This window comes from Cryptotermes secundus, unplaced genomic scaffold, assembly GCF_002891405.2.
Source record: "Cryptotermes secundus unplaced genomic scaffold, Csec_1.0 scaffold344, whole genome shotgun sequence".
Taxonomy (NCBI): domain Eukaryota; kingdom Metazoa; phylum Arthropoda; class Insecta; order Blattodea; family Kalotermitidae; genus Cryptotermes; species Cryptotermes secundus.
The window spans coordinates 1691662-1719033 of NW_019742446.1; the positions used below are offsets into that span (position 1 = coordinate 1691662).

The 27372-nt window shown below is 38.9% G+C and overlaps 1 protein-coding gene across 4 annotated transcripts in view; it reads left to right on the plus strand.

Annotated features, from left to right (window-relative positions):
* The window catches only part of LOC111873177 (gamma-aminobutyric acid type B receptor subunit 2), a 691722-nt gene that overhangs the window by 548410 nt on the left and 115940 nt on the right, over positions 1–27372 (plus strand). Inside the window, exon 1 of one of the 4 annotated variants that reach the window (XM_023867675.2) lies at positions 23687–23723. The exons of the other annotated variants lie outside the window; for them this stretch is intronic. The gene's annotated coding sequence lies outside the window, so the exon portion shown is untranslated. Of the gene's footprint in view, positions 1–23686; positions 23724–27372 lie in introns of those variants that run through there. 4 annotated transcript variants of the gene reach the window in all.

Here is a 27372-nt window from a genome sequence, read left to right on the forward strand (position 1 = left end):
TCCATCTTCAGAGCAGGAGAATGGTTTGGAATGCAGAGAGCAGTAGCAGGAGGCGATACGTTCCTCCGAAAAGTCGGCCAAAACGAAGAAAACACGGCGCCAAAACCCAGAAGACGACTTTCTTCATAGTCATCGCCGTGAAAACCTCAAAACTTACATAAATATCAACTTGTTTAGCAATGTGACTCCAGAAAATCAGTCTCTGCTTCGACTACAGCAGAATTCAGCCCCATTAGAGCTACGACATCCTTATGGGATTAATTTATATAAACAATCATCTCTTGGTTCATATCACAGTTGTTGTGAATACCATATCCATGAGACATAAAATGTTGAAAAGAGATTCATTTATATGGGAATTACTGCCTTGTGAAATGTATCTCAGCTTAATTTACTGGCTATGTACCAAGTTTCGGAGGAACCTGATGCCCCTATGTCTGTATGTTATTTGCTTACTTATTCGAATTACTTTTCGACATTGAAAATGGAAGACATTTGTCCCTCCGATAGATCGGTAAACTTCTACCATTCTGCGCGGTGTCACGTCCGAGAAAATGGTACTATTTTGATATTCCCCAAGGCAAACTAAGGAAAGACAGGAGAAACTTGATTCAGAATGGTCAGGAAACGGACGAACAGCGGGATTGAGCACTTCCACTAGGTAAACAGTGTTTCTGCTATATCAGTTCCCTCGACTGCACGCTTCTGTTTGATGAACTGAACAGCACGGATAGTCGCTCTATAGATGTTGAACTCTGATTTTTATTCTTTCTTTGCGCAACGTGCTGGAAACCATAGGAAACATGTACCGTATTAACAGCAGGAATCGTGTTAACAACAATAGCTGTATTATCGACAGAACCCAAAGTAACTATAGCGAAATGAATTGTATATACAGCCGAATGCAAATTCAGAATACTAAAATACAAAGAACCCACGTGGAAATTATGTGAAATTCTGTACGTATTGTTCTTTCCCGATCTTATTATTTATTGTGTTAGTCCAATAAGTATAAACGAAAACAGAAACCAATCAAAATACTGCCTTTAATCACGTAACACGTGATAACTGTTGTCAGAAATTGAACTGGTTGGGGAGTAAGCAATTATAATAAATAGACTCTTATAAAATGTAACTCCTAGTAATTATAATCGTTTCGAAAATGTACACACCTTACAGTTAGCTACAACAAGCATTAAGTCGTTTCTGGCTTCACTAGGCGTTGTCTGGTAACTGCTCCCAACTACGCATTTTCCTCAGCTTCCGTGTTCACGTCCTTATCGAGTGCTGAAAGTCTCATAGCTCTTCATGGCCCACCTCCTTGCCATTGGCTGCCTAGCAGTGTCTGGTCACTACTGGCCACCACTCTCTATCATGGGCTGGCACTCATTTCCGGCTCAGAACTCAATGTCAAAATCAGAGCCAGAGTCGGACTTACTTTGTGACTGGCGGCTTACTGGCAATCAGTTCTACTTGACGTTAAGCCTCTTGAAACTCAGCCAGTAAGTTAGTTTCCCAATTGAATACTTGCAATCTTAGTCCTCGTTTAACATCCTCTCTGATAAGAGGAGTCTGTCTCTTACAATTGTTGTGGGTTCTCGTCAGCGCAGTCATTCTTAACTTAGAGTTCCACGGGACTCATGACCATATTTTACTAACACATATTTGATACTCCCCCAACTTGGAGGACCAGTTCCCCGTATTTAAGAGGGTGGCTCAGTTATTCCCCCGCCACTAGGTTCCCTTTTCGTCGCCTCTTACGACTCGCAGGGTTACAGTGGAAGTATTTGACCCCAACTCCACTGTTAGGTTCGGTTCCTGGCATATTTTTTTTTATTCACCAGACCTTTTTTTATTAATTAAATACTGGGTAACCCAGAGCTTAATTACAATTAAAACTAGTTGAATGACTAACGATTAATTTTTCTAAACCTAATATACTACGTAAATTAAAACTAAGTCATTACCACTGAATTACTTAGAACTGACAAACACAGGGAGATATTCATGATCATTTTGAGGATCTAGAAAATAATTCTCGATTTATAAATTGTGTACTCTTCATTGAGATCAATTTTTAAACTCATACTCGGATCGCTGCCTTTTTGGACTTTGCCCATCGCCCTGAATTCTGAAGAACACAGCGTTCCATAAAATGAATTTATTTCCGTTCTCGGGCGAGGGAAACGGAGACTCAGACTCCGCGTTACAAAGAGGTAGCCACGGTCATTGTAAGTTGTGTTCTTTAGAACAATGGACGATGGACAGAGTCCAAGAACCGAAAAATCCCTAGTGATGTACACCATTATCAGAACCATTTATAATCAGATTACTTTTATTCGCTCAAGCGAGTTGGAATTTAAACAACGTTATATCAAGAATGTCGTCTTCTGGGATGTGGAGCCGTGTATATCTTACGTTCCTCCGAAACGTCGGTTTATACTATATACATACACGACCACACATCCCAGAAGAAGTCAGTCTTCACAGTCACCGCAGTGAAAACCTCAAATCTTTCAAAGTTGTATCACATTGGTTCCTCATTACAAACTACTGGGAAATTTCTGTACCAAGATTAATATCTGGATATTGCAAGCTTACGAGCGTGAAAGGTGCAAGATTTGTCTTGTGTATATGAAAAATGAAGGAAAATATAGCATAACCTTAGTGCACAGTCTGTAGTTGAGCATGACACCGCATTTAATTCGTTGATATTAGTCCATTGATTACTTAGTCCGCTCAACGTTAATAAAACAAATGTCGTTCTGTAATTCTTTCGACATTAAATTAAGTACGTGCATTTCACACAGTCATCCTTAGCATTCTCCTCGCCACACTTACCGTGCATAATACTAATCTCCAGCTTCGTGATGTACGTATGTATAACGTAAGAAGAAGCACTTGGTCTCCTTCAGAGGAGTTAGCTTCTAATCGAAAGAACTTAGACTAATTTATTGTTATTAAAAAATCTCCTTGGCCCTTAGTCCGCAAGCGAACTATACCGACCAAGCGAAGTTAGTGTCAGTATTTTGCGGATAGAGGGTGTGGCGTGTTCAGCGCAACGGATCCCCACGGCCGTTAATCTCTGTTTTCTAGACCGGAGGCACAATTTCCTTGAAATAGCTCCTCAGTTATCCTCATGAGACAGTAATCTGTGCGTAAATAATAATAAGTTATTTTTTTATAAAGTGCCTTATGCTGTAGTGAATAAGGAAACAACAGTTTAGTGATCTCCTTAGTCTTGATGATGAAAATTTTCTATAGGCTCTTCGTGAAAGAGTAAAAGATCATTAAATCATAGTGTCTTTCCATTCTCAAATAGCCACGACACTAAATATTATTGACATCATAATACGTACATTAACTGAACAGCGTCAGCTTTAGTGATTAATTTGTGCATATAAATTAGGGTGTGAAAAATTGCCTCTATTGCTACGTATACTTCTGCAGACTGAACCGTTCATGGTATGATGCATTTAGTGTAACACAATGACGTCTCTTGCATCCATTTACTACGCAATATTTTACATGGTATGTCCCATCACATATATTATCAAACAATTAGGATGACTTGTAATTCATCTTCAGAGTTTGAAATATTAGTGAAGCAACAAGCTGAATGACTTGCTTGGCTTCCTCTTCGACCGTGAAGATGCACTTCTGCCAGACTTCAGAACACCATATCCCAGAAAATAATATTGCACTTAATGTATTTTCCTATATTTTCCCTATTTTCTTCTTTGGGGTGTCTATAGTAATTTTTTTCAAGAGTACAGTACTTTGACGAAATTCCGAGGACGTGTCTGCTGGAGAAATTAATAAAGGTCAACGTATATATAGTGACTATAGAAAGGGATATTTTGTTCATACTTTTTTTAGTTTGATTAAGTCTTTCTGAACGGAGGAATTGTGGATGACCAAAAGCAAAGTGAGATATTTTGGGGGAGGGGGACAAATATGCGCAAGGAAGACAGAGGCAAAGAAAATATCAGCGACGGACACTTGGTCTTCTAGACAAAAAAAAAGAGTAACAGCGAAGAGTATAGAGAAATCGTTCAGAAAAAAAATCTAATGATCCGAATGGACCATATTATGACTCACTGCAGTAAACATAAGGAGGAATAAAAAATATATTAGTTGCATGTATAGTCTATCTCGAAACCAAATTCTGAACGAAAACCCCGTCCTTGAAGCGATTATGTGAAGAGCGACTATATGAAAGTTAGGTGTATATTGAATAATAGAATATGTTGCCTTAAAAAGTGAGAATATTTGAAATTGTTTGTACAAGGAAAAGTAAAGTGTTCAAAATTTCATGTTTGATATGAACAACTTACTTACTTACAAAAAAATCTTAATCAAATATTATTTCAGTAAAAACCTCTGTCATTTCCACCCAGAATAATCCATCAGAATAGAAAATTTAATGTAAATTTCACGCTTTCGTCATGTCTTCTGCTTTTAGTGACAATGGAATTACATTTGACTTCAAGGCCCTCGGTTATTTGTCATTTTTTGTCCCTATTTGACCATTCATTTCATCATTCTTGTATCACAAAAGAACACAGTCGTTTCACATTCATATAGAATTACTACAAATTTAACGGTATAATAAGGCTAATATTACGTGTGTGTAATGCGAGTAATTATGTATAATTCATTCAAATTAAATATAGGAATATAAATTTATTATGTTTCGACGTGGAAATTTAAGACTGACATAAGAAACTGCGCCACTCGAACAAATATGAGCTGGCATATACCACTATATTTATCCAGAGCAAAAATAGCACAGGAAAGTTTCGTTGCGAAATATTATGATAATTAAGTAGTTCTTGGACAAACATAGGTGGAATAATAATATTCTGTTGCATATTAGAGGAACAGGTTGTAATAATGTGACCTCGATAACACAGTGCTTCAGGAGAAACTCTAAAGATATGATTTATGAGGGCGGAAATTAGATTTAGCATTCCACAACATCAGGAAGTATCATAAACTGCCGGATTCCTATCAAATGATTAACAAGTAAGAAGGTGTCATGGACTCAGTAAATCTTACTCAAACTGAATAGGAATGAAATGGGTGTTTAATGAAGTAATTGCTTTCTCCTTCAAGTTTCCAAAGTAATCTCAGTTCTTCTTCCTTTGTTGTTTGCAATTAACACGGAAGAAAGGAAAATTTCTGCAATTAACAACTTACCGCTGTCTGTGAGAATGCGAGGCCGTGCTCTGAACACCTGACATCACCAAATATTAGATTACAGTGGAACCAGTATTCAATTAGTTCGTTTAGTTGGCAAACCGTTTCTCCCAGTCTGAAAGCTAATTAATGAAACAGGAGTCCGTAATTTCTTTGGTATAAAGAAAAGCAGTTCTTCATTCATCGTTAATTGCATTTGCAGCTGTTGAAACGCCTTGCTGCATTAAACGGTTGTTATAAACAAATACTTTGTTCGAATGCAAGTTTCTGATATGTAACATTATGTCCAAGGCACTGCCCTTGTTAATTTCTTCAGTCGCGGGACTGTGCTTTACTATACTCCGCTTCGGTGTTCAGATTTCCTTGGTGGATTTTCTATAACAAATACTAAAATCGGTACAAATTCAGTCACGTTTAACCAACAGGAATTGAGTTTCTCACAGCAGTGTCTATGAAGAGCTCTGTCTTGCGGGATATACGTAATATCGTGTAGTCCGTTGAAAGCCAACAAAAGTTTAGGAGGTAAAGTTGCCTCCATGTAAAGGTATAATTGTCTTTTTGCTTAACTAATTATGCAGTACAGAACTCTTAGGCTTATTTTGACCTCTATCCATCGTCTGGTATATATAAGACAAAAAACCACAATGTTTCGGAGACTGGATCTGTCTCCGTCCTCAGGTGGATGGGACAGGATAGACCTACTCAGTTGGGTCCGTTAGAAAGAGCTAGTCTCAATCACTCAATCCAGTGCTTAAGTGAACAGCATACACCATCGTCAGAATCATTTCGAGTCTATTAAGTAAGCTAAACCCCATGAAGGTGTATTGTGTAGTGTATGTATAGATCCACGTATTCTTCACCTTCGGCACTAGCTGGAGGTGACCGGTAAGTTCATGCTCTAGCCGTGTTACCCCAAGAAAAACCCATCTGTACCCGTTTGATAGGAGATTATGTCAGCCAGAGAATCAGTCTGGACGATATGGAGAGGAGAAAAACTTTGATCGTACAGGGACTCGAACTCCGACCCCTTGGCCGTCCAGCCCGTAGCCAGTCGGTATAGAAACTGCGCTGTCCCGATCGTCGTTGCCTCCATACTCATGTTTATTTTGGAGTTGACGCGTTCTTGCACTCTGTGTCATACTGCTTTATTATTTTACATATATTCCAAGCATGGATATGGGAGCAATATTTTATTCCGAAACTTTGGCTGACTTTCAACGGACTACACAGAATTATACCTCAGGAGATGTAACCCTTAAAATTATCTGCATTCCTTCCTGCACGTCTCCTCTCTATTTTCTTGTGTTTCGTTCTTCCTTTCTGTTTATTTTCCTCTTTTCCTTCCTTTGTTATCTTTTCTTTCCTATCTTGACTTATAACTTCATAAGAACTGATGTAGGATCTATTTTTTTATTGCTAGTGAGGTGGGACTAAGTCCCTTGTACTGCGGCCACTTCTGGCGTATTGTACCAGCCCCAGATGATAGGTGAGGGTGATTGTGGAGCAATTGGTGGAATGAAGATTGGCAGGGGAAACTGAAGTACTCGGAGAAAACCTACCCCAGCGCCACTTTGTCCACCACAAATCCCACTTGACCAGACCCGGATTCGAACCCGGGCCGCCGCGGTGGGAAGCCAACGACTAACCGCTTGAGCTGTGGCGCGGCCCTAGGATCTATTTGGTCTTCCATTTAAATTCTTGAAGTTCTGAAACATATCGGGAATTGAGCGCCGTGATCATGCGGCAACTTCTCCGACTGCGTGGTAATGCGTGAGCTCGAAACGAATTGCTGCAGGCGCACTTAGTTTCAGTTGCTTCACTGATTCAGATGGCGTTAAGAGAACAGTTAAAAGAAGCGACTTGCGGCCTCTTCTCGCAAGACTATGGGTTCTGATCCTGTCTATGATATTTACATGTGTTTGTCACCACAGTCTCTTGTTTTGTACTCAGTTCCTCGGTACGCCTCTGGAAGCAGAGATTTCTGTCTCTTAGTTTAAGCTTCAAGCCTCATATGAATAACATAACAATGTAAGCTAACTAAATTGGTGGCTTTAGTCCGCAAGCGAACTATATCGACCGAGCGACCGCTGCTTTTCGGTGAAGTTAGCGCAAACTTTAGCGAATAAAGGGCGTTGATTGGTCAGCGCAACGAATCCCCACGGCCGTCAATTTCGGTTTTCTAGACCGGAGCCGCTATTTCCTTGAAATAGCTCCTCAGTTATCCTCATGAAGCTGAGTGGACCCCGTTCCATACCCACTACTTCTCAGAAAATCTGGTAGTGCCGGGAATCGAACCCGGACCTCTGGATCTGTAGCCAGGAACTCTGACCATCAGCAGCACGTATAAATTATGTAAATAAATCGTAGGGTTGTCTGTCAGAAGAGTAATGTAAATACACAAAATCTACAGATCTTCCCATCATTCCGCGTCGTTGTAAAATCTCATTTGTTATGAATGTATGACGACAAATTCTGTGCATTTCATGTAGCTGAGCTCGCAGCCAAGTCGATGAAAGTTACATAATGAGGAATTCTCTTATTCTAGACATTCGCGTTCTTTAGAGTGTTATGTATCTCAGAGAAGGAATCCGGTAACGAACGAAACTCTCTTATTCTTTATAAATTACAGAAGAAAATCATTCTTTTACTAACCAAGCTCTGCTTACTACTTGCTCCATGTTTGTTTCTAGCTTGGCTTATTCTTCCACCCTAAAGGTGGAGGCGACATATTCCTCCAAAACATCTGCTGATATTCAACGGACTACATTGCATTATATCCAAAGAGAATTATTTTAAAATATCTAATGTTTCAAATGAATACGCAAAGATAAAATATACGAATAACATGCCGATCACAGTGGCTGCGAGGTCTAAGGCATGCAGTCTTTTCCCTTTTTCTAAGGCTGAGATCGTGAGTTTGAATCCCACTCAAAGGCATGGATGTCTGTGTATAGGTTACTCTGTGTTTGTTTTGTCCAGTGTGTAGGTAGCGGCCTTGCATCGAGCTGAACACCAGTCCAAGAATTCCTACCATCTGTATATAAAAAAAAAGGATTACGAAACTGAAGAGGAGGCCAGGTCCCAACAAAGGAAGGATTCTAGAGCCATTGATGAATGAATGGATGAAAATGTAATTAAAGTCTTGTGACTACAAACCGTATAACGATGCAACGTTATGTTTTAATCACTCATGGAGCTGAGCTCTTCTTGAGAAGCAGAGAATTGTTAAGCTACTCAAGAACTTTCCAGCATTATATGGAACCCGAAGGTTCATTCTGTTTCAGTACAGTCCTATACGTAAATTTATGTATGAATATAGTATAGATACTAAAGAGGCTATCTCATTTACCCACTGCAAATTTAGTATTGAAATACGGCAAAACATATCAGTAAATCATTACTTCAAGTTCGCTCTATGTTAACGAATCCTCATAACCGGGCATATAGAAATAACATCTTTTATATGATTACGGTTTTGAAAAATAATTGTATGGTGGCTGGGTCACAGGTGCCAGACTTAGGGCTGATAAAGTAAAGGTGAAGCTATCCCTGTAACAGGCCGTGAAGCCCTTAGGGTCGTGAGAGGTTGAGGCTCCCACATTTTCTCTAGACAGTCGGCTCATAGGTGGCGGTAAGTTTTTCAGCCTTTTGCTCCGGCCGCCTTTTACTCTCCAGGAATATTCCTGGTATTCATTTTTTTAGAGACTGAGTCAAACCCAGGACCATAGTGCTGCTGCAAGGAGTAGGTAAATTGAAAAAATCCACCTCCTCAAGACTCGAACCCACCACCTTCCGTCTTGTAGCAGAGTGCCTCAACCAACTACGCTACCGCTTGCCCCCAGGTCTGATAAGGCACTTAACAAAATAAACTTCGCGATGAAGTGTGCGACCTCTCGGAATACATTTTAATGAATATGCAGGCCCAGGAACGCTGAATATAGGAGTGCTGCTGACTTCCAGTGTCTTAGCGAATTGTATGTACAAAGAACTGTGTGCCTAGCATACAAACATTTTGGTATTACAGCCCGAAAATTCGGCACTGATGTAACAAATTTAATGGCTCGATCCTGCGCTTGATCATTTCAAATTAATCCAAATATCGAAAAGTTCATCTAAAATGCACCTTAATAACATGTTCTTTTTAAACTTGATCTTTATAGTAATTGTGCAATGAAGGAGAAAACAAATTAAGAGGAATATGGAGCCATATATTTACTTCATTTAATTAACTAAGTGACTTTATTGAGCTGGATCGTTCTTGAGAAGTCGCCAGTTGTGTAGCTACTTAAGAATTTCCCAATAATTTCATGGAACCTGAAGGTTCATTACCGTGTTCACAAGGTCCCTCCATTAGTCCCTACTCTAAGTCAGACCACCCAGTCAATACCACCCAGTTTTATCTCTCTAAGATCCATCTTAATATTATCCTCCCATTTACCTCTAGGTCCTAATAGTGGTCTCTCTTCTTCTGTCTATCCCACAAAAATCCTGTATGCATTCCTGTTCTCCTTATGCGTTGTATATTTCCTGCTCATTTCATCCTTCTCAATTCATTGTTCTTACTATTATAAACCCAAATTACAATTTGAAGTCATAAGGAAATCAGCGCCTTAGATGGTAGAAAATTAAACACTGTCCTAGGGGTCAGTCCCATTTTGATATAGGTACCGTTGTGCGTGTGTGTTTATGTGTTTGTGTGTGTATGAGAGAGAGAGAGAAAGTTACTAGTTTCAGTGATATGGAGCAGTCAAATGTCTGTTTCGAACACAACCACATCACTCACCAGTGAAATTCTTCTTCATAATTTAGTGATATTAGGCATGAAAATGAACCTGCCTCCCTGCTTTACTAATCCGGACACTCTCCTTCAAACAGAAATATTTCTGCTGCAAGTAATCTCTGTTATGTTGGATATTATTAGCTTCAGAGATCTTCTATGAGTGTGTGCGATATTCAGGCATTATTCACAAGCCCCATTTGTCAGTTCGGATTATTCTTCCACTCTTTAAGCATGAATTTACCCTACACATTTCACTAAAATAAGAATTCCAGCTATATAGCGGATTGGGTTTGTCAACTTACTTCAAGTTAAATTTAAATTAACTGTTAGTAGAGCAAACATTAAAGAATAACGCCTCAAGTAGAAGTCTATAGACAATGAGTTGAAAAAAAAATATGCAACATTTATAGCCCTTCGATAAAAAGATTCTTTCTGTATGAACTATGTATAAAAATTCAAGTTCATGCTTGTATATCTTCCTATTCATTGACTCGGGTAATGCCAGTATTCAGCACCATTGATACAAGTTCTCCTCTCGGTTATGATGCGATGAATCCTTTTCAATAAAATCGTCTCCCCCATTGAGAATTCCAAGTGGGATACTTCCAATGGATTCGACATTAAAAGTATTTTTTTATTCAGAATAAAAGACCGTGATTTACATTCCGGTTGCTGAAGTTTTATACACGTTTCAATCCATTACTGCCATCTCGTAGCAGCAAAAATATAAAATTCCTAATGTTCAGTAAGCAGAAATAGAATTATCTAGTGAGAAACAGATAATATTATTTGTAGAAACTAGAATTGTAGCTTGAAGACCTATGTGATATTGCTAATTTTAGTTAAGAACTAGATGTTATCGTGTCTCAGTTAAAAATATTTCTGGCGGACTGCGAACTTTTGTATCCTGTCAACACGAGGCAGTAGTTCCAGAACGAAATATACCTGCTTATTCAGTTACAACTCTTTATGACCAATTCTAAACTTTGTGTTCAGTGATCTCTGATTTAACCTTACCTTATGGACATAAAATACAGTGTATAGAACGAAAGGAATTCCTACGTGGACAGCATAATGATACACAGCATCGAATCATAGCAAAATCGTGAAACATTTTATATGATACATGTAAAAGTCAATTTATCAACATTTATAACAAGCATTGAAAGGCTGTTTGAAAGGTTTGGTCAGGAAGACGTACCTCATGGCCGTTCAGTATTTGACTGTAGTTGCAACGTGTGAAATTACCCGGTAAGTCGAGTTATAAAATCCGGAATTCATTATTTACTGTCGCGTTACCAGGATACACGCGACAGTATTAAAAAGGTGATATTTATGGAATTAAATTTGAGTATTAATTGATTGTTGTTTGTTGCTTTGACGGAAAACTTACCTTGCCCTTAACTTATGACACACAACAGGATGCGTATTCAGAAAGTACAGTATTGTTGTTTGTAAAACTACCTAAACAACAGAGGCAGGATAATTTTCGAAACTTCAAAATTTACCAACCATATAGTAGCCCATCAACTTTTGACCAAAATTAGTAATTTAGAAAAGTTTACATACAAGAGAATTGCATTGTTTTCAAAATATGTTACAGCTTATTTATTGGAACATTGAGGCTAATATGACAATGGGATTTGTCCAGTACTTTTACAGTCAGCTCAGACAAATATTGTATATATCTTATTTTAGTCAATTATACGGGTAATGGAACCACGCATTGAAAATTTGCGAATAATTCATGGCCAAAAACAATATCATCTCTGTACGCTATCAGTAAGCCAGCATCCAATACAAGTAAAATCGAAGTATGTTTTTAGTTAGTGATATCATCAAATTTCAGTATTATATGCATTTCGTCATCACGCAACAAATAATTACTTTGTCATTAACCACGATCAAACCTGGTTTCGAACTTGAAACGTAGTCAAGAATTGTTGGTCACCGGTAACCAACAGATATACTGAGAAACGAGCTCCATTAACAAAAATTTTTACACTAAATTTCAAAAGGTTTTATCAGTCATTTTGAAAAGTTTACATTAAATCAACGAACAAGTCTTATAACACAGAACATTGTATTACCTGGGAGATTGCACCCAACACAGTCAATATTTATTCATGAGTTGCTCTATTAGAACTGCTTCACGTAAATCAAGAAGCAAGCCCCTTTAAAGTAATCAACTGACTTAACACCAGAGTGACTTAACTATCAGGAATAAAGTGAATATCACTGTAGAGTTATGACTCAGGTAACAAAAGTTCGTCATAAAAATAATCTGGTACCGTAGAAGCGCTTTATTTTCTTTATATATTTCAATCATGCTTCTCATCACTTTATGAAGAATATTTTTACGTCTCTTCATAGCATATTTAACAGCATTCTGCCAGGTGTGGTATTGTTCGTCTTACATGAATATAGAATGCTATGTATTACGACNTATATTAAGCACTATACCATGAAGACATATCATATCCTATTGTGACATGAAGCCCGAGAACCGGAACAGTGAAATCAGAGGAGACGTCCACTGTTAGGCAACTGCTCGGTAAACACATCCTCGCGCCAACGAATACGCAAGCAGCCATCGAATACTTTCTTTTGCTATGCAACGGCGCTGTATAGACGCCTTCGCAACAATAGACGAAGAAGCGTTCTCTGCGGGCCCGCCTCGAGACTGAAATTTTATGAATATAAATCAAATAGTTATCATTCACCCCCCTGCAGAAGACGGTATCAATTCATATTGCTATTTAATGTATCTAATTAAGAAGTTCAGAAATGGGCTTACTTATCTCCCATGACATAACGCTCAGGTGATGTTTAATTTAAATCTGTCAGTTTTTCGAAATGCCAGGGGACACTCGCATGTCATATTTAAGGAGCTTGTCTCTGTGTAACAAATATTTCAGTAGGTGAATAATTAATAATGAAATATAAATTATTTGGAAGGGAGCGCTCGTAGTCCAGTCTAGTTACTATCTCAAAAATTTCCCTTTTAAGACTTAAAAAAACCGACGAAAACCTCTGTCAGAATAGCCTTCCTTCGAGCCTTCCTTCGAGTAGAATACTTTACAGACGGCTCTCGCATAAATGTTTAAAAAAGTAGCCATAGATCAACCTAACCGATTCCTCCTTACTAAAATTAAGTTCCTTATTTAGACATTGAACATAGATTATTTAGAGTTCATTGCGATCTAGGGTTTTTATCTTATTTCTCTCCCTCCCACTGTGGAGCATAGAGCTGATTTCTCAGTTTCATGATCATTTTAAAGACGGTAGGACTCCTTGGACGGGTGTTCAGCTCGTCGCAAGGTCTCTACCTAAACACAGGACAACGCAAATACAAAATAAAATACATACACCAAACATCCCGGCTTCCGAGCGAGCGAAGACAGTGCATGCCTTAGGCCGCTCGGCTACCGTGACCGGCAGGGTTGTTATTAATAGTGTGCGAAGGAGCGTCTTTGACACAGACTTCGTAATTTGAAGTTATTACTTCATCTATTTTTAATAATGCAGAGCTGACTGGGATAGTGTTACTTGCAGACGCCACTGAGGACAACGTAAAACCTCGGATTATGAGCACACTCCTTTGTCATTCTAGTGACGTCTGGGAGACTGCAGAGGTAAACTCAGTAGCCTCCTAAGGGTCACTTCTGGAAGAATTCACCTTCGATTTTATTGAACGCTTCAAGGAATATCGAGAAACGAAATTTCCTTGGATGACAAGAAAAGACATGCATTTTCTTCACATATACTGCCGGTATACTTTTGGTTGGGAAGTTGCAACGTAACACCAAATCTGTCTACATTGCTCAGAATTTACTGGGTACTTCCTCAGTATTTTAGTGTTATGCAGTAGACTAGGTATTTTGCATTATGAAGTACAGAGGTTCATCACGGTTCTCACAAAATTCCTCCACCGAAAACTAGCCCTGCACTGGGAATTCATTTGAAGTCTCACAAACCTCTATGTAGGCTACATATACAATCCTCATATCTATGCTTTACCCTCCAAAGCTGTCCCTGTAAGAGGACGTGAAGGCCCATAGGGATTTAAATGTTCGAGGTTCCCACATCTTCTAGACAATCGGCTCGCGATGGCAGTAGAGAAAATTTGTTCTCAAAGAAATATCCCTTTGAACACCCGTAAGCGATTGATGCTTTCCGATCTATCAGTGCTTTGATAGACAGGGAGAATAAGCACCGTTCAAGGATACCACATTCTGCTGACATAAACCTCATTTGATGTTAGTTAAAACGAACGTTACTTTGTACGGCGATACGCTCTGCAGAGAAACTGTGTGGGGAAACAGAAAAAGTCAATCCTGAATCTTAGCTGTCATTGCTTCTGAAGGAATTGGGTGTGGAAACGCAAGACCAGTTATTATAGCGATGTTAATAAACGGGCATTTTAAGCGATACTCCTACATGCTGCGTCAGCAGCATCGAAGAAAGGAAATAGGGATAGCTCAGCTAAAAAGAATTATTCTCAGACGACAACAGGAAATCTTCATTCAGTTCTACTTCCAGAGATCATATCCCACCTGATCAAGGTTCCTCTAAATCTTCACTCTATAGTGAGGTGGTTAGTGCTCCTGTCAGACAGTAAGAGTGATAAGGCATAAGGAGCTTATTTCTATATACTAATTCGGATGTTTAAATTACGTTGTGCTTTTAGGTGAGCTTGTAGGCTGCGATAATGGAGGGGCTGTCGTCCCTTCAGGTCACGCAAATGCTGATTAAGCATTTGATGCGTGAAATGGAGATAGATTGCAGAGTGACATGATTGACTTATTGCTCGAGGTTGGGTTCCAATAATTGCCAATGGTTACTAGTGATTACACTGCAGAATATGGTCGCCAGATCCCATGCTCCTGTGCAGCTGCGAGCATGGGGACGCCATACTGAGCTTCTGTAACATTATTTAAAGCTTAATGCTGCAGCTTCTGTGTATACATACGTGACATTAGTCGAGTGATTGTACGAGTAAATATATTCAGACATTATTCGCTGGTGGTGCACGCGGTAGCATAGTTGGTTGAGGCACTATGCTACAAGCCGGAAGGTCGCTGGATCATATCCCAATGAGGCGGATTTTTTTTCAATTTACCTAATCCTTCCAGCCTCACTATGGTCCTTGAGTCGACTCAGCCTCTAACAGAAATGAGTACCAAGAATATTCTTGGAGGTAAAGGACGGCCGGCACGTAGGACTGACAACGTTGCCGCCATCTGTGAGCCGATTGTCTAGAAAATGTGGGAACCTCAACATCTCACAACCCTATGGGCCTCCACGGCCTGTTACAGGCATACCTTAACTTTTTTTCTTAGTTTTACTATTCGCTGGTAGAAATGGATTTTCTACACACAACTTTAGAAAATTGCCTGTCCTTCCACCTTAAGCTGTTTGGTGTTTCTTGTTTTGTCTTTCTATGTAGTTCATTGCCGGATGTGTATTGTTCATGTCTGTGTTTAGAGGCCACTTTTATTTGCTTCCATATTGGCTCGGTAGAATGATTTATTATAATGTGCATGAAACAGTCGTTAAGATATGCGGTTTGTTTATTTCAGATATCAAAAATATAAGATAAAGTTCTTCCATGCTTTCAGAATAAGAAGGGCTGTGGATCAATTTGAGCCGGTCACGGTAGCCGAGCGGTCTAAGGCATGCACTGTCTTCGCTCGCTCGGAAGCAGGGATCGTGGGTTCGAATCCCACTCAGGGCATGGATGTTTGTGCGCGTTTTTCTGTGTTTGTGTACAGGTAGAGGCCTTGCGACGAGCTGATCACCCGTGCAAGGAGTCCTACCGATCGTCTAAGATCTAGTAAACCGAAGTGAAAGGAAGAGTTTCATGGAGGTAGGCCTAGGCCCAAATGAGGGCTGTAGAGCCAATGAAAAGAAAAGAAAGTGGATCAATTTGGCCATGCTGATCTCTATAGTATATACGAGTACCTTTTAACAATGTTCATATTTTTCTCCATGTTTTCCATATGAACTTGCAACATACATAATATTCATAATCAACAAGTGAGTGGTGGTATTGCCCCATTTTCTTAAGTTTACCGTCAGTCACTTGGTTACATTTTTCTAATGCCTATGTCTTTAAATATTTTCTGTGATTTTTCATTTCTCACTATTCCTATGTGTTACACGCCTAAGTACCAACGTGTGCATGCATTTTAATCACAATACACGTCACATCCTTGTTTTAAATCGTTTATCTGCGCTCAATTTCACTCGTATATCGTCACTGCAATTTCTCATTAGCATTTCCAAGATGCTTAAACTTTATTTTACAAACGACGTATTGTATCGTCTAAATGAAACTAATAATGAAATAGGAGTAGCCTGTGTGAACTGTTTTTAAATTCTAGCTGTAATAAAGGAAAGGTCAGGTGTAATTTAGCCCATTTCTTCCACTTCTTTCTACATTTCATCACTTCATCTTTTCATAATTTTCTTCATTGAAGGAGTGAATTACATTGCATCTTTATCTCTTCATATATCACAATTTCGAACACAGTTTCCACTCGTGTAAGTACACGAAACCTACCTCGGTGTGAGAACGGTATGACGTGTACATTTACTGCGGCTAACTTACATGCATGGTCGTGAACAGTCTCCTGCCATCCGGATATGCAAAATGATGTTTTTTTTAGAGAACTTCTGAATTGAGTGAGCATAATTGACCCAGACTCTTTCCTTGAAATGTTCACCATCTCACCTTGTTGTCACGTAGATGAATGCTCATATGTTTACAAGTAATTATGTTATCAGACTCTTCATGCAGGTATATGCAGTGTTGTTCGCCTCATTTCAGGTACAACTCTTTTGCAGTTTCTCGCATTAAGAACCAGTATTCTGTTCGTTGGTTGCTTTCCTGCCTACAGTCTCTTGCAATTATTATAGTGACCCATTCCAATGTAGAGGAAATACGTGTTTGTGACTGTAACTGGTGTTAGTCGGATGGTATCAACTTAAATACATTTCATAACTTATTACTGTTGTCTGGTATGTACAAGTCACACAGAGAGTCCGGGGAACACATGGATTTTCGGGGAAAATTTAAGATGCTTACAATAATTATTAGATTTTATAGCCGCCGGATCCGATCAAGAAATCCATAATTATTAATTCGCAGCGATTTGGGGTTTCTGGGATAAAAGGGCTGAAAACTAACCTGGTCTTTAAAATCAAGATATGTTTGTCACTCCAATACGATCTGCTTGTGGAACTGAAAAGGAACCATACATTTTACTAATACTTACTGTGATATGGCGCCAGAAATTCATAATATTGGAGGCAGAAGAGACTGCAGTTGCTAGTTAACTGCTCGATACACATGTTTTTGCGGCAAGAGATGCGCACGCAATATTATAAGAACAGTTTGAAGCGGTGTTTTCTTTGCAGTGCGTTCCGACATTATATTAGGAGATGTAACTAGATCTCCAGTCAGAAGAGGCAGACGACTTCTGGGTCAGAACTGAGTGCTAGCCTATGACACAGCGTGGTAGTCACGTGTAGGTAGCCCGACACGGCTAGGCAGGCAAAGAGACGGTTGGCAGCTGGTAAGGGTGTGAACGTGAACGTGGAAGCTGAGGAAGCTACGCTGTTGTGTGATCCGTTGCCAGAAAGCGCCTAGTTAAGCCAGAGAACATTTAGTGCGTGCTGAAGTAAATTGTATATTTCGTAAATCATTGACACGACTATAATTAATTATAGTTACGAGTTTTAAAAGTCAAGCAAATCCAGGTACCTCTCCAAACCCCTGCCAAATACGGTATATATTATTGGAACCTGTTGAGAGACAATCAAGATTTTTAATCTTCAACTATACTGGTACACTGAGAAGCAACCAGAGAGAAACCTTGGAACAAATACAGATAACAGAGTTCCCCTGCCTTATCTTGTGTTTCAAAAGTGAGATTATTGCAAACTACAATTTGTTCACATCATGCGAAAGGATGTACTTAAACAGAGGTCTCACTATAGAAGAGTGAGTTAAACCAGATCTCGAATTCCCCACACAGTTGCTGCAGACAAATAGCTACTGAATGTCACAATAACATACGTCTTCATAAAAAGAGCTTTCATTTTACGAACATATCTGTATTCCTGAAAATTTTCTGTATTTTGACGGTTACGTCAATGGCTGAATTATCGGATTCCGCAAATTATTTTTTGTTAAAATGTAACAAAAGCAATATCGATACGTTAGACAATATGGAGCCTATCGGTGCCTATCTGCTGGTCAAGAAGGAGCCCAAACACTCTCTCCACTGTTGTCTTTTTCGTTGTTCCCTGTGCTTGAGCATGCAACGTTTATGTTTTATTCACAGAGTTAATCCAATGTAAAAATAAAATTGCTTTTATGAAGAAAGATTCCTTATTGAATACTTCGAAAGTTCTATGATAAAACCTTCACGTGCTTATAAGAGAATATCTCGTCTAAAACAAATTCTGTCGAGGAAATTACAAAAAGAATTCAGACGAAAACACTTCAGAAAATAATACTTAGCACATGTCATATTTCAACAGATAACAAGAAAATAGAAGATATAATTTACGGATGGATACAGGTGACCGTAGTTCTGTTAGGTGCATTTGATAAAATAAATGTACGTGTAAGAATTAATTTAAGCAGGTATGTAAAATATATGTTTAATTTTGCTTTAATGTGAGATGCATTACAGTTTTTATCCCTGTTTCCTTTTTCTGTTTTCTCTTCCACAAATTTAATATAAATAAAAGTGTTTGGTATAGGTCTAATATGGTTTTTAATTATGGCGTTGCTCTGTAATATGTTCAATCTAAGTTACCCGTTATTATTACTATTATCATTATATTTTAATTCATCTCTGTGCTGTTAAGATTCTATGTAAATAAACAAGAATTGAAGAATTATTTAGAACTACTATTAATATTGTGTATTGTTTATTTTCCTCGTACTTTTGCTAATTTTGTAATTAGCATTTGGCCTGTTAAGTTAGCGCGTAAATAAGCGGCCTCCGTAGTCTAGGGGTTCAAACCCGGCGGATGTCGTGGAATTTTTAAGGGCGGAAAAATTCAGGGAACAAGTCCTCCGGGAGGGACTTTAAGCCGTGGGTCCCGTATCGTAGATTTACGGCACGTAAAAGATCCTCATGTCTCTAGGATACCTCTGAGCAAAATTAGGCAAAAAGTTTCCCTCCCAAGTAGTTTCCAATGCCTCTGGTAGATGGGGGAAGTATCGAGTACCGAAGGCTGACCTCGTTGGCTGAACGGGGCTGATAGCACGCAGCAGTACCGGTAGGGTATGGCGACTGGTAGAATATCAAAGGGGGACGTACAATAGACTATTAGTCGCTGTGCATGGGGAAACCCATCCCCTCCAATAATAATAATAATACTAGCGCGTAAATAAGAATCGAACTAAATTTAATTGAATTATTGTTTTTTCGTCCATAGAAAGCCTTCATTGCTATTCCCTTTATCTCAAACAAGAGGTGAAACCCAGAGCACAGATTTGGCGATAACCATGAATACCGCGATAAATCCAGATTTTGTTAAAGGCTCAATAATTGCCACTCTATAGACACGATCTGAGCACACTGGCCCATGAGCCTTATGGGAAGAATTTGAATACAACCGATATAAATTCCTCGAAGAGGGAAGCAAAATTGTGGGTCGCATGAGGCTCTTATTCCTTTATTGCGTGCGGTCCATCGGTGTTCCTATTCCATTGTCCTTGAAATGAAGAATAAAGGGTGGATATTGCGACATCTCTTTATGGGGGGTGCCTATAGGCTCATTCCCTTTTAGTGCATAATCACTTTCAGGTATGCTTAACGAGAGTTTTAAATAAATAATACCGTTTTATATGATAATAGAAATATAGATACTGTAATAGAAATTCTCATATTTTTTATCGACAAAACCAAAAGTTATATTACGAAAGAAAGCAGAAATTCCCTTTTGAAGCATCTTTCTTGAGAGTTCGTTAGATCCTCAACTGCTTAAGAATTTCCTGCCTGTTTTCTAACTTGACATTTCAACTCTATCTGAATTATTGAACAAAAAACCGTTCTGTATAAAAGGTAAAATATAAAGTTGACTCTATGCTTAATTATTTAATCACTATGCTATGTAGACACATGGGGGAAGGGGGTACAGCTCCTCCATTCTTGACCTCGGCGATAGATGAAATTGAGTGTCGTTCAAAATATTGCTGTATAATTATCACTGATACGGTCTCAATTCTCACTCTGTTTACGCTAAGTAAGATCTACCATAAACCGAGCATCCCACGTTCACTTTCTGATTCAAAACTGTAACTTAAAAATTATTTGGACACTTCAGGATCCATAATTTAAATAGAAAAATTTGGGGCTCTTGAATTGAAAACTTTAACAGAATTTGAGGTTCTTACAGCGGTGGTTATGAAGAATACTATCTTCTTGGTTATAACGCCGTATAGTCCGTTGGAAGCCAATAGATGTTTCGGTGGAACATATCTCCTCCATCTTCAGAGTCGGAGGAAAAGCCGAGCAAAATTCTAGCTGAAAGCAGGTGACAACTAAAGCGATGTATTCCTCCGAAACATCGGTTGACTTTCAACGGACTACAAGGAGTTATATTCCAGGGGATAATAATCTTCAAATTTAATAGAAAGTTGTTTTTGAGTTGATGTTCTTAATCCGGTATTAAATTAGGAAGATTTAGGTTTAATTGCGGCAGAATACTGGAAAATGCTATGCTATAAAACATTTCGCGTACTGAAGGTATCAGCCTTCAGATCTCAAGCAACTGTGTGCAAACAGAAAAGATAACTTCTTCCTCTCGACCGTGAAAAAGCGTAATAAACCCATGGCTTTGTGTTGTCTTCATTGGCAGTAAATCGTGCTAAGAGCTAGGAAGGGTTTCGTCGTAGGATTGTACTTTTAAGAGAATCGGGTTTCTGAATATATGGAGCATTGCTGCGAAGATATTGATTTGGGTGAATTTCCCATATATTTATTCCAAGAAAGGGGGAAAATTAGGGACGAAAGATGGTTCCAAAACTTTTATCTCCACATTTCCCTATTGACAACGTCTGCCTTATTAACATCTACAGTTGTTATGTTTCATTTAATTCCATCATAGCTCTAGTCTTTAACCAGAATTTGTGGATTTGGGGACGGAGTGTAATGGGTAAGGGAAGCGAACGAAGAACAAAACAAATCCCTTAGGCGATTTATCTCCAATCTCCTTACAGAATTGTGGAATAGCAGAATCAAGGACATATAAAACGGGGATTACCTTTTCCTTCCGTCCCACGTCCCTTCGTCGGCAAAGTGACTTGGTGTTATCTACTGCCTTCCGGTGTGTCTACCCACTTATCTGCATAACTATGCACACAACTGCCTTCAAATCTGCCTTTACAGCCTTATAAATATCCACTTATCTGTCTTGCTCTGTGTACCTCTCTATCTCTTCATCCATTTCTGTGTCCATTTCTCTGCATGTCTGTATTTAAGTTCCTCTGTATGTATGCCTATATATGTGTTTATTTGTCTTCTTCCCCTTTGGTCATGTAGCCACCCATCTTTCTTCTTTGCCCTTTCTCCAATATTTTGTTCTTCCATCCATCTTTCATTGTTTAATTAATTTATTTATGTTTTCTTTGTCTGTTATTTATTTAATTAACCATTATAGGCAGGATTCTTAACACTACTTGTACTACTGCTCATAACAGTTGAATGCTAGTTTCTTGATTTCCAAATATGAAACTAAAAACGACAGCTCTAATGTATTTTGAAATAAAAGTACCAACTGTTCATTTAGACAGGAATTGTACTACTAGAAGTGAATATACACAAAATGCCGTGTAGTTGTAGCATGTGTGAACACTTTTCTGAACCGATAATAAAGATGAGACTGGAATCTGCCATTTTATAATTCTCTCCAAATAATTTCAGAAAATTGTGCGTCAAATTCTGTCTCTTTTTCCCAGAATTTATAAAAATATCTACAATTTTGAAATACCTAAATTACGCGTGAGAAAATTACAGTTGTTTCTTAATAAATGCTATAAACCAAAGGGTCACGGGTTCGATTACCCATGAGCTCAATGAGTTTTTAAATTGAGCTATTCCTTTCAACTGGACTATTGCCCCGGAGTCGACTCAGCTTCTGACAGAAATGAGTACCAAGATTCTTCCCGTGGGGCCGTCGCGTAAGGCTGGCAACCTCACCGCCATCTATCAGCCGATTGCCTACAAAATGTAGGCTTATGGGCCTACAAGGCCTGTTACAGGGATAGCATTACCTTCTTTAGAGTACATGAGTGTTATTTTATTACTAGCAATCGTCATTCTTCAGGTATTTTTCTGATTCTTAAGAAATTTGGATTAAGAATGTACTTGAGGAGACATCTGCCACTACAACATTCTTCCCTGCCTCTGCTGTGGGACATAATTTTTAAAAATATTTCGGTGTTAATCGGGAATTACATTTAATTTCCAACAGTTATAACAATTATTCATCAAACGTAGTTCTGTGTTGTAACTGATCTCTGTCAGTATCTTTTCAACTTCGTCACCTCCTTCTGCTTTAATATCTCGACGATCTCAACTTCTTTCTTTTCTTCATTTCAATTTTACGTAATTTCTGTAAATGAACTGACGTATTCTTTAACGCGATGGAGCTATGGATGATGTATGCAGAAAAGTGATTGGTGGAATAATGGAGTTATTGGATAACAATTTTTGTTTGTGTCTTTAATCATTTAAAGACGCCAAATAAAATATTGACATCACGTAGAAGAGTGGGTAGATTGGAAGCAAGAGACCATGATTTTCAAAGGCATCGCACCGCAGTTAGCCTTGAGAGGGTGAAGATAAAAAACAATTAACTTAGTGACTGGGTAGCTGACCACCCCTGTGGTCTAGTTGTCAGACTTCCTGGCTACAGATCCAGAGGTCCGGATTCGATTCCCGGCTCTACCAGATTTTTTCCGAGAAGTAGTGGGTCTGGAACGGGGTCCCCTCAGCCTCATGAGGCTAATTGAGGAGCTATTTCAAAGAAATATCGGTCCGGTCTAGAAAATCGAGATTAACGGCCGTGGGGATTCGTTGCGATGACCATGTGATACCCTCTATCCGCTATAGTTGGCATTAATATCGCCGACAAGCGGCGGCTGCTCGGTTGGTATAGTTCGCTTGCGGACTACAGGCCACGGATTTTGTTTTTGGTAGCTACTTGTGTACTTCCTGAATATGAACTCTTCTCGAAGCTGCACCGAAATATTTATCATTATTTTCATAAAAGTGACAAGGATCCCCCCGAATTGTTGTGAAATTGACGTGCGACTTGTGCAGCACTGCTCCAGCGGTTGTAGGGGGGGTTTATGACTGTATATTATGTTTTGTATGTATCAATGATTACATCATATATATATATATATATCATATAAGACAGAAAAAACAATATGAAGCATCTGTTAAAAATAATTGTTGACAGAAATGATAAGTATAACCTTAGTGGGGTTTACCAGCTACAATGTGCTGACTGTCCATTAGTATATATAGGAGAGACCGGACGTACCTTTAAGGTCAGATTCAGAGAGCACATACCACCACTTCCGCATACACCTTATCTCTACTCCCCCGCCCCCTCCCTTGCATTGACGTTAACCTTACATCATCAAATCAGTCGTTTACATTCCCTACAGAACGGACAATACTTTGTAAGATGAGGCACCGACTAAACAGTAAATAATAATACACTGTATCTTCAATATCAAAATCAATTGTTAATTATAACAAAATGTAATACAGTTTTCTTCATATCATTTTCAGATGAACATTAATATTACTACATCTACATCACGAGCCTCCAAAAAACTTTATTATATACACACAAAATATAGAATACTCCAATTTTGTCCGTGGGAACACAACAAAATCAAAAAAACAACGACTGACTCGATGATGTAAAGAATCACTCCATGAATTTTATTCTTGTTTTATACTATAACTTTTGTTTTATATAGTCTAATTTGTTGTACTTTTACTCCAAGTATTTTAATATAATTAATGTTGTTGTATCCAATTTTACTAGTACTGTATTTCAGTGGTGTATATATGTTAGCCATGTATTTGCCTAATGATGGCTTTTAACAGCCGAAACATTTAGCAAAGCCAAACTTGCTACCGACCTTAATAAAGTTGAGTTGTGACGGTTTCAATAAAGAAATAGCAAAATTATAGTTATCCCTGTAGATTAAATTTGCCATAAATCAGCGTTCGTATCCAAAACACATTCTAACCATCAGTGACATTAATTAGTGTAAAACTGCTAACTTAATTTAGAAAAATAACTAATTCCCCTTTCCCTTTGACTATAAAAGCATATGGAATGCAGTTAGACACATGTGTTCTTTAATAATTCAACTGCAGTTTAACTCAATGAATTTTTCCGTTAACGGACGCATCGGCAGCAATGTACGTATTTTTAGGAGCTGAAATGTGATTTAACTTACGGTGTATTTCCTTGTAGTAGAATTCTATTTAAATATATACTGTTGCAATAATTTTCCCGACAAAAATGACATAATTCTTCGGCTTGTCAAATGGAATATCATCTGTGGGATGAAGCATAAGACCTTCATTGGTTGAAATTTACCACTGTTAACATAGAGATTCTGTATGTAACAATGTCTGACTCACGAAAAGCAAAGCCTGTAGCGCCATTATTGTGTGATTTATGACGCATTTGACATGGAAACCCAGATGATCCTACAATGCCAATAGATAACCTATCTTTTGTAATATAAATATATTTGAATGTATTTGTCATCAAGATCAATATTTGTTTAATCTTATACCACCTTCTTTTGCGGTCCTCTGATCAAAACCTCATTTCCTGTGAATTGAGGGGATTTTGATATGTTCTCAATAAATCGAACTGGCATTTATTACGCGTTCAAAGCGGTTGTACATCACTCTTATCGGCCAGCATTAGTCTTTCCTAGTTAAAAAAAAATCCTATCAGTAACCGAATTTTTTGCTCAGGTATTTCACGAAGATTTGTTCACGGAATCTGGTGACAGTTCATAAACACACAGATTCTGCCAAACATGATGTATCCTCGCCCATGGTTATATGGAGGACGAATCCCGCAGTCATATATAAATCAAGCCATGTGTATATTGTGACGTGACGCCAGAGACCCGGAACAAACAATTGCTAGAGAACGCTTCGGTAAACACATTCTCGAGGTTACGCAGTCAACAGTGGGACCTCTGTTGCTAGGCAGCAAGTCTCGGAACACAGATTCCCATTTCGACTAACAAAGATATTCCCGTGACAACAGGGGACTGGCAACTAACTGTTCGAGGTAGTGACCTATATTCGGGTGGCCTCGAAGTTATAAAAGAGTCGGAATTCATTCGTAAGACAAGTCAGTAGGATTTCAATATGTGAGCAGTGATTCGCCATTCTTCATTCATCGCAGTGGAAGAGAGGACATTCGTAGTCCAGTAAGGAGCTAGTCTTGAACAGTCATTAATTGTGAGCTGATATAATTGGTTGCAATTGTAATAGGAGTGTCAATAAATTGAATGATATAATCAAGAACCCATTATTATTAGTCACGCAATCCCCGAATATAGTATTTTATTCCTCGGCGGAGTTGCATGTTTCCTACCGCCACCGAATGAAAACACAAATGACGGCGAGAGCATGTCTCTGAGAGAAAGCTGCTTGGGAGTGTCATTGTAATAATACAGCCAGATTGACCCTTTCTCTCGATGTTATCATCATTATCATCATCATCGTTAACAGAACAGTTCTCAGAAGATTGTGCCAGATTTGTCTTGAACTGGACCATCCGATTTTAACTTCTTTGGATTTCGCGAAAATAATCGTTTTGGGTTTTTGGACTTTCTCAGTCGTCCGGTATTCTTGAGAATAGAAACTGGAATATGGAATAGAATACGGAAACTGGATCTGTTTCTGTCCTCAGGTGAAGGGGGAGAAGATACTCACACAGTTGGGCCCCTTAGAAAGAGCTAATCTGAATCCTTTGTAAGGGGCCCAACTGGGTAGGTGTTTCTCCCGTTTTCACCTGAAGATGGAAACAGATCCAGTTTCCGAAATGTCGTGTTTTCTGTTCTCTAGAATACCGGACGATGGAAAAAGTCGAAGAAACCAATAGTATATAATTGTATGTGTTATACACCATCGTCAGAACCGTTTAGAATCCAGTAATTTTTTATAGTATAAGCAAGTTCGTCAACACCCAACTTGGAGGATCAGGTTGCTTTACTTATGTCCTCTAGTGTCAGGGTGGCCCAGTTATATCCCCAAGCGTAGGCTTCCCTATTCATCGCCTTCTACGACTCGACGGGGCTACGGTGGTTGTATTCTAACACGCCTCCACACGGGAACTCTCATTCTCATGCCTTCATAAATATTGACAGTGGTGTAGCATACAAGTCCATCACTTCCGTTGCCTGACACTAATTCGCAATAATCTCATCTCTCTCCACCTATCCGCACCTATATTCGCGGTGCCATGATTATCATGAATGAGCTGATTGCTCTTCGGAGGGTATCATACAATTGAATAATGTGAGGTAGAATATATCATGCTGAAGAATCGATTCCAGTTATGTCGATATATAGTACGTATTAAAGTGTCACGGTTCAAATTCATTCCAGTAGAAAGCGGTGCCATGAACTACAGGACAGTGTAAAGTGTCGCTACAACAGGCGCTGTTGGTGAAAGGGTTATGAACAGTGCAGTCTACCAGAACGAACGGCTTCATTTGAGGCACCTGTAGCTTGGGAATGACAACAGGTGTAAAGGTGTTGTTTCCAGTATCTTCTACATCGATAGAAATAATTTTTGCGAACACTCGGAGAAGTTGTTAGGTATGCAACACATCACAATGAGCGCCGTGTGTAGCTACATCTGCCCTGTAGCCCACTTCTTGGAACATGTACTGTGTTCTATGTAACATCAGCAATTGCTGCAGTATTCCGTGCTTTTCGTTCTTCAAGCTTATTGACTCTTTGGCTGTACATCCTGTCTTTCGCATGCCCCCAAAGAAGAAAGCCCAAAGGCGTAAGATCTGGAGAACGTGGGGGCCTCAATATTGGTCCTCCTCATCCTATCCATCGGCCTTGGAAATTCAAGTTCAAAGAGTCATGGACAGTGCAAGTAGAATGAACAGATGTACCGTCCAGTTGAAGAATAAAATTATGTTGCAACATGTCTAGGATGGAACTGCTTGTAATGATGTACACATCAGATGGGATGCACGCAACTTGTGTCAATCAGACTGTCAGAGCTTACTATTGCACTGCAAGTTCCAATGTCATAACTCTTTTCGTTCCTGAGTTACAGGTGCTTGA